Genomic DNA, 6449 nt, shown 5'->3' with positions numbered 1-6449 from the left:
GCAGCACAATAAATCCTCATTGCTGTTACTGACTTGGCAGTTTTCCCTTGGATTGGCTTAAAAGGAAGCACTGAGATTCAGGGATTGTGATCTCTACTGCAGTTTCAACGATGCAACTTTGTCTTTATGCAGACCAGGCCTCCGGTTATGCTTGCTGAGCCTTAAGTGAAGAGAGATTTTTAAACTAATGCCTGCATCCTGATGTCTGATGGTTTTATTGACGGATCTTCATCCCCACAAAGCACTGTTCTGGGGAATTATTTTCTGCACTGGGAGAATAGTGCAGCCAATGACCAGCTTGGCAACCTGATTCCATCGCTAAACTATTCATTTAAATTTATAAATATTTAATTACAGAAACATAATACCTGTTGTTCTGATGGATCTTCCTGTGAACTTCCCAGCAAGTAGTGCCGAGGCTAATCAGGATATTCCTAAAAGCTAATAAAAAATAAAACCAACCTAATTTTTCAAGAAGGAGCGTTTTGAAAAGTGTCTGTTGTAGTAATGTCTTTTCTGGGCTCCCAGAGTCAAAGCACTCTGGACTGACTCCCTCGGGAGTGACAATTCTCAGTCATTTTAGCGAAAGAAGAATCTTTCTGAAACCATTTTATTAGTATTGGTTTTAGAGCTCCTTTGAAGACGAGCCAGATAACACGACCCAATTGTTTCTTTTTTTGTTAGCCTCAGTGCTTGTGTGCGTGTGCTAGGATGGAATGCTACTTAGAGACCGGTTTTCCCAGAAGTGGTTTAATGTGGAAGACAGCACAAAGTGCAGCAGCAGGTGATGTACCACGGGCAGCAAAGCCCTCGCATCAATACTGTTGGCTGGAGGAGGGCGGCGTTGCCTGCTTTGTAAGGAACCCTTCGGCACATCTCGGGTCATTAGCCAGCAGTCCCGGCATGTAATAGTAATATTATAATAGCAAATAATAACTGGCATGTGGCATGCCCGTGTTGTCCTTTGCCTATTCAGCATGGGCTTATTTTCAGTCTTTCAATCCCGCGGGTGTAAATAATGAGAGCACAGCCGCTGCCCTCCCTGCAGGCAGCGAGTGCCGCGTCCGAGCCCCGCCGCCGCTCCGGGAAAACTCCCTGGCCGGCGGGGCCCGGCTCTGCCGCCCTTAGCGAGCCTCAGCGGCGTTCGGGAGGCTGCAGGGTGCTGTGCTGAGCCCGGGGCCGGCGGCAGGTGAGGACGGACCGCCGGGGAGCCATCCGCAGCCGCGACTCCCTAAGGAGGCGGGGGAACGCCGCCGCTCCCTCCTCCAGCCCGGGAGCGCCGCCGGCGCCCGGAGCGGGGCGGTGCCGCCGCCGGGGTCTCCCCGCCCGGGGGTTGCCATGAAACCGAAAGCGGCTCCCGCCCGCGGTGGCGGCGGCGGCCGGCGGCGGCAGTGGCAGTAGCGCGTCCTCGCCGCGCCCCCCGCCCGCCGGAGCCGCGCACGGAGCCGCGCCCGCGCAGCCGGGCCGGCCCCGCAGCGCCCGCGCCCCGCCGGCAGCGCGGCCCCGGCCCGGCTCGGAGCGCGGCGAGCGCCGGCACAGGTGCGGCGGGGCGGGCGGGCCGCGGAGAGGGTCCCGACAGCGCCGGGACACGGGCAGGCGCCGGGGCGTGCGGGGAGCGGGGCCGGGCCCGCGGGCGCAGCGGTGGGGGCCGGCCGGGCCGGCGGCGGTGACACCTCCCCGAAGTGCCTCTGCCAGCCCCGCGGTGCAGCGGGAGCTCTGCGCCGGGCTGCTCCCCTCCGCTCCGAGAGGGTCCCGGGCCGCAGAGGCGAAGTTGGCGCCCCGGGAGTTGTGCGAGGTGCGGAGGAGCGCCGGGCTCCCTCCCCGCTGGAGCCGAGCTCAGCCCAGCCCTGGCCGGGATGCACCACGGCCGCCGCCCCCAGGGATGCCCGAGGGAAAGGTAGGCCCGGTGGCCGCCCCACAGGTTGATGCAGGGCCGGAATTTTGGGGGCTGGGAAGGAGGCAAAGCCGGGAGCGCTCGGATGAATGAGGAATGTCTTTGCAGCTCTGGTCTTTTCAGACTGCAGGGAACTGTAAGAAGCATCCCCGCTGGTGTCAGCTGAATGCTGCTGGGGGGAGGGAATCTCCCCTCTGAGCTTGTGCAGGGAGTCTTCTGATTTTCCTTGATTAACAACACTCTGGGAGCATCTTGAGGCAGCAGGATTTAACCAGACATTTTCAACACTCTTCATATTTAGAAGGAAAAATGAAGAGCTCCTATTGTTGGCACTTCTTGAATTGCTTTGCCTATTGTTAGCTTGCCTGCTCCTTCCCGGTGCCAGCCAAGAGCAACTTTCCTCATAACTTCCGTTTTATAAATACGGGATGGCTGAAAGGAGTGCGGTGATGCTCTAAAAATAGCTGGGTGTATTCAGGTCAGGCACATCTCCAGGCTGGCAGCAGAAGCAGTTTTATTTTTAAACATCTCTGCTGATTGCACACAGAACATGAGGGTTTAGTGATGAAGGTAAAATTGGGGTGCTCTGGAATGCCCTTTTGCATGAGCCTTGTCCTGGCTGTTTTTTCTCTTTACTTCTTCTGTCTGAGGACTGTGTTACATTACTGCTTTTGAGCTAAGCGTGAGGTGTGGTGGTGATGTGTTGCACTCAGCCTAAAACCACCCAGGACAACTTCCTTTGCTGTTAGCCTTGATTATCTTATTTTATTTCTGTTGTGCAGAGAGGTATTTGCTGTGGTTGAGGACCCCTCTGTGTGAGCAGAAGGCAAAACCACAGCCCTTGGCTGAAGGGAGTTTATAGTTTCACAGTGTGCTGGGAGGACAGGTTTTTTTGGTGTTTTTTTGTTGGTTTGTTTGGGGTTTTTTTTAGATATTAGCAGGCTGATCTACTTCAAATCTCTTCTCCAAGATCTCCTTTGCCAAGCAGCTGGGAACAAGCAGCTGACTTTTGACTATCAGGGTGATCCAGAGGGTCGCACTGTCTCCTATTGCTCCTGCACACAGGCACGTCTCTCCCTCCACACCCTTGCTCAAATACAGAACAAGGAGGCAGTGGAGCCTGTTATCATTCCTTGGACAGAGAGGAAACCTTTACATCATTGGAGGCAATGCAAGGGCAAGTGGAGGGAGACTAGAACAGTCTTTGAAAGTCAAGAGGTTTTGGTGCATTGGGAAACTGAGAGGTGATGTGGTTGTAGCTTAGAAAAATGATCCCTGTGACAGCACACAGGGTGGATAAATGAGTAAAATATTACATTTCAAGATAAATAAGTGTTTGGAAATGAGTGTTTTCCCTGTTCCTGGAAGTGTCCAAGGCCAGGCTGAATGAGGCTTAGTGGAAGGTGTCCCTGCCCATGGCCAACTGGTTGGAACAAGATGATCTTTAAGGTCCCTTCCAACCCAAACCCTTGATTTGATGAAAACCAGAGGATGATAGTGATGGATGACAGTTTCATTTGTGTTAGCAGACAAGAAATACTGTGTCATACAGAGACATGAAGGAGGAGAAGTTGGTGAGGTATTGTGAAGATCTAACACTTAAGGCCTGAGACAGAGATGAAGATTGTGGAGCTGAGTGGAACAGGCTCTGGTTGTGTGAGGTTGGGACACGGGCTGTGCAGAAGAAGGGCTGTGGGGGAAGCTTGGGCTCATTGTGCTACCCCTGGGCTGGTCATCATCCACAGCCCAGATATCAGGGGAGAGGTTGAGAGTTCAGCCTGTGCAAGAAGATGGCCTGTGGTGATAGGGCACATCTGTGAGGACCTGGCAGGAAACCTTAGGGTTAGAAACTGAAGAGTTGTAAGCTGCTGAAATATAAGATTCAGAGTAACACCAAGAAAGAAGAAAGAAAAGCACAGAGTGTTTATGGAGTTTCAAGAGGGTAAGGAATCACAGCCAGGAGGGGACAAGATTTTAAAGCTAGAAATGTGCTCTTGTAGACTTGGACAAAAGGAATTCAGGTAAGCGCAGAGGGCAGAAACCAGACAGTTCTTTATTTCACCAGTCAGGCTCCCTAAGTCAGGAGCAGTTCTTACACAACTGTCAACACCGTGGGACAGGTCAGGAGCTCTTCATTCTGTGCCTCATATTGCTTGGGTCACTTTGCAAAATCCCTTCAGTGGGCAGGTGCAGACTTGGAGGATGCTTCATCTCCTGGACTTTACTTATGCCCACCTTGAAGTTATCCCATAGCCCTCTGTCTTTTTCAGTTCTTTGTCTGACCCTTTGATTTTGCATAAATAGACATAATTCATCATCAGGAATCATCTGGCTAGAGAGAGATATTCCTTTCTCTGGTTTTTCAGGGAGTCTGTGTGAATGGTAGTTTTCTTGGTCTCTGATCCTGTGGGGGCAGTTGGTGGTGGCTGCAGGAATTCAGGTAGTTTCTCTTGTCTCACAGATGTTCTGTTCTTGGGAGCATTCCCTGCCCAGGGCAGTGTGAGGGTGCCATTGCAGGACCCAGCCAGCTGGCTGGGATACCTTACAGCCAGTGTGCCCTTGGGTCTGGGCTCTGAGGTGAGGATTTCAGCAGCTCTTCTGCTTTCTGGGGCTTTTCTGTCCAAGTGAAGGGTTAATGATCACACTGTTAGTCATCGGTCCCTTATCAGTATCAGTTTGGCTGCAAGTGTGCAGTTGTTCCACTGTCTTCCCTCAGCCCAGGAAAGAGGCTGACCTCTTTGCCCTGGTGTGTGGCTGGGCTTGGGAAAGTGAGGAAACTTGAGTCATGCTGCATTGTTAATAAAAATGTTGCAAAAATTTCCAGTTTCCCCTGCTCAATTGCAACAAATACACAAGTGTATGAGAAACTCTGCACCTAAACCACAGTGGTTTTGATATGGGATTGCCCAGAGTGCTCTGTAGTTAAGCATGTTTGTCTCTGGGAGTGGGATTGATAAAGAAAGTTTTTGAGTGTAATACGCTGATGTTTGCATACAGGGATTCTGTATGGGTAAGTATGTTGCAGTGAACTTACTTTGCATGAGATTGTATCAAAATACAAAAGTTATTTACTATTATAATGCAAAGCCACCTTGTGACTAACTAAACCTCAAGGTTAGGAACCATCTGCAAAGCAGATTTTCCCAAAGTAGGTGCTGTGAGCCATGAAATGGTCAGACCTGCGTGTTAAGTTGTATGGTTCACAGTCTTGTCTGCTATATCCTTGTGCTTGAAACTGGAATGTGGCCCTATGAAAGAAACAAAAAAATGCTGTGGCTGTCTGGGTATGGCAGCATGCTCAGGCAGAGCAGCACAGCTTTCCACTGCCCACTGTACTTGGAGAAGGGGCCATGGGAAAGCACCACTCCTGGTTCTTATCTCAGTAGATCTCCAGCGTGTCCTCATGGGAGGGACTTTTTAAGAACACATCCTTTCTCCTGTTGATTTTTTTTTCTTTTTAAGGAAAGAAAATGGTGACAATCTTTGCTGTCACCACTTTCCCAACAGCAAGTTCATGGGTCCCCGATAGCATCTGGGTTTTTACATTAGCAGTGACATTAGCAGTTACATTTTCAGTGGCAGCTGTGGCTAGAAAAATGTGTCTGCATGTCATCAGACACCTGTATGTGTTAAAAAAATTGAGTTAACCCTAGTAATTCAGATGAATAACCATTGAGTTGATTCATAGATTTCTGTACAGATGCTGGTAAAGTTCTTCATTAAGACTGAGTCAAAGGATCTGGGCGTGGAAAATTAAAACCAAGAATCTCTTGTGCCTCAAACAGATATTCATGGCCAAGCCATCTGAATGGTCAGATCAGCTGAAGTCCTGAACAGTGTGTCCCTATAGGGCAGAGAAAGAGATGTGAATTTGAAAGCCCCACAGACCTAGTTCTGCAAAATTTGTAATGGCCAATTATTTGTTAGGAAAAGCAAGTACTCACTTTGGCTTCAGTATAGTAAAAGATAAAAAAATAAAGCTTGTCAGTTGTCTTGCTCTGTGCCCCTTACTGGTTTTTTGTTCAGTACATTTTGTTTCTTTATATTGTTTTTCTGTCTCTTCCTTCATTCTGTTTCCTAAATGCTGTTGCTGTCTGTCTTTTCACTCAAGTTCATCCCCTTGAGTTTGTTTGAAATTTGGTGAGGGTTTCAGCACTGTGCTTGGCGCTGGAGGAGGTCAAAGGCTGCTCACAAACAATAACACTGGCCCACTGCTCTCTATTCACTTGCAGAGTCAAGCTGTTTAAAATTAAGATCCTGCTCCCACTCAACTTCTCCATTTGGGGTTTTCCCCAAAGCTTCCCAGAAGCAGATGGCACTTCCTGGAGCCATGCCTGCAGAGCACTACACTTTCTGCAGCGCTGCCTCCTCCCGAGGAATCCAGCTGGATGTGCCTTTCCCTGAGAGCTGCCAGGCTCAAGGAAAGCCTGTGTGCCAGCTGTTGTGCTGTTCTGGTGTCAGCCTGGTCACAGGTGGTGTGTGGTCTACAGCCTGAGCAGGAAGCAGCCTGAGGACAGGTGCTGATGGCAGGGATGAAAGGACACCTTCTGCGTTA

Source organism: Sturnus vulgaris, chromosome 3 (assembly GCF_052056855.1).
Source record: "Sturnus vulgaris isolate bStuVul1 chromosome 3, bStuVul1.hap1, whole genome shotgun sequence".
NCBI classification, from domain to species: Eukaryota; Metazoa; Chordata; class Aves; order Passeriformes; family Sturnidae; genus Sturnus; species Sturnus vulgaris.
The sequence above is the reverse complement of the archived record's forward strand: the minus strand, read 5'-3'. Positions refer to the sequence as shown.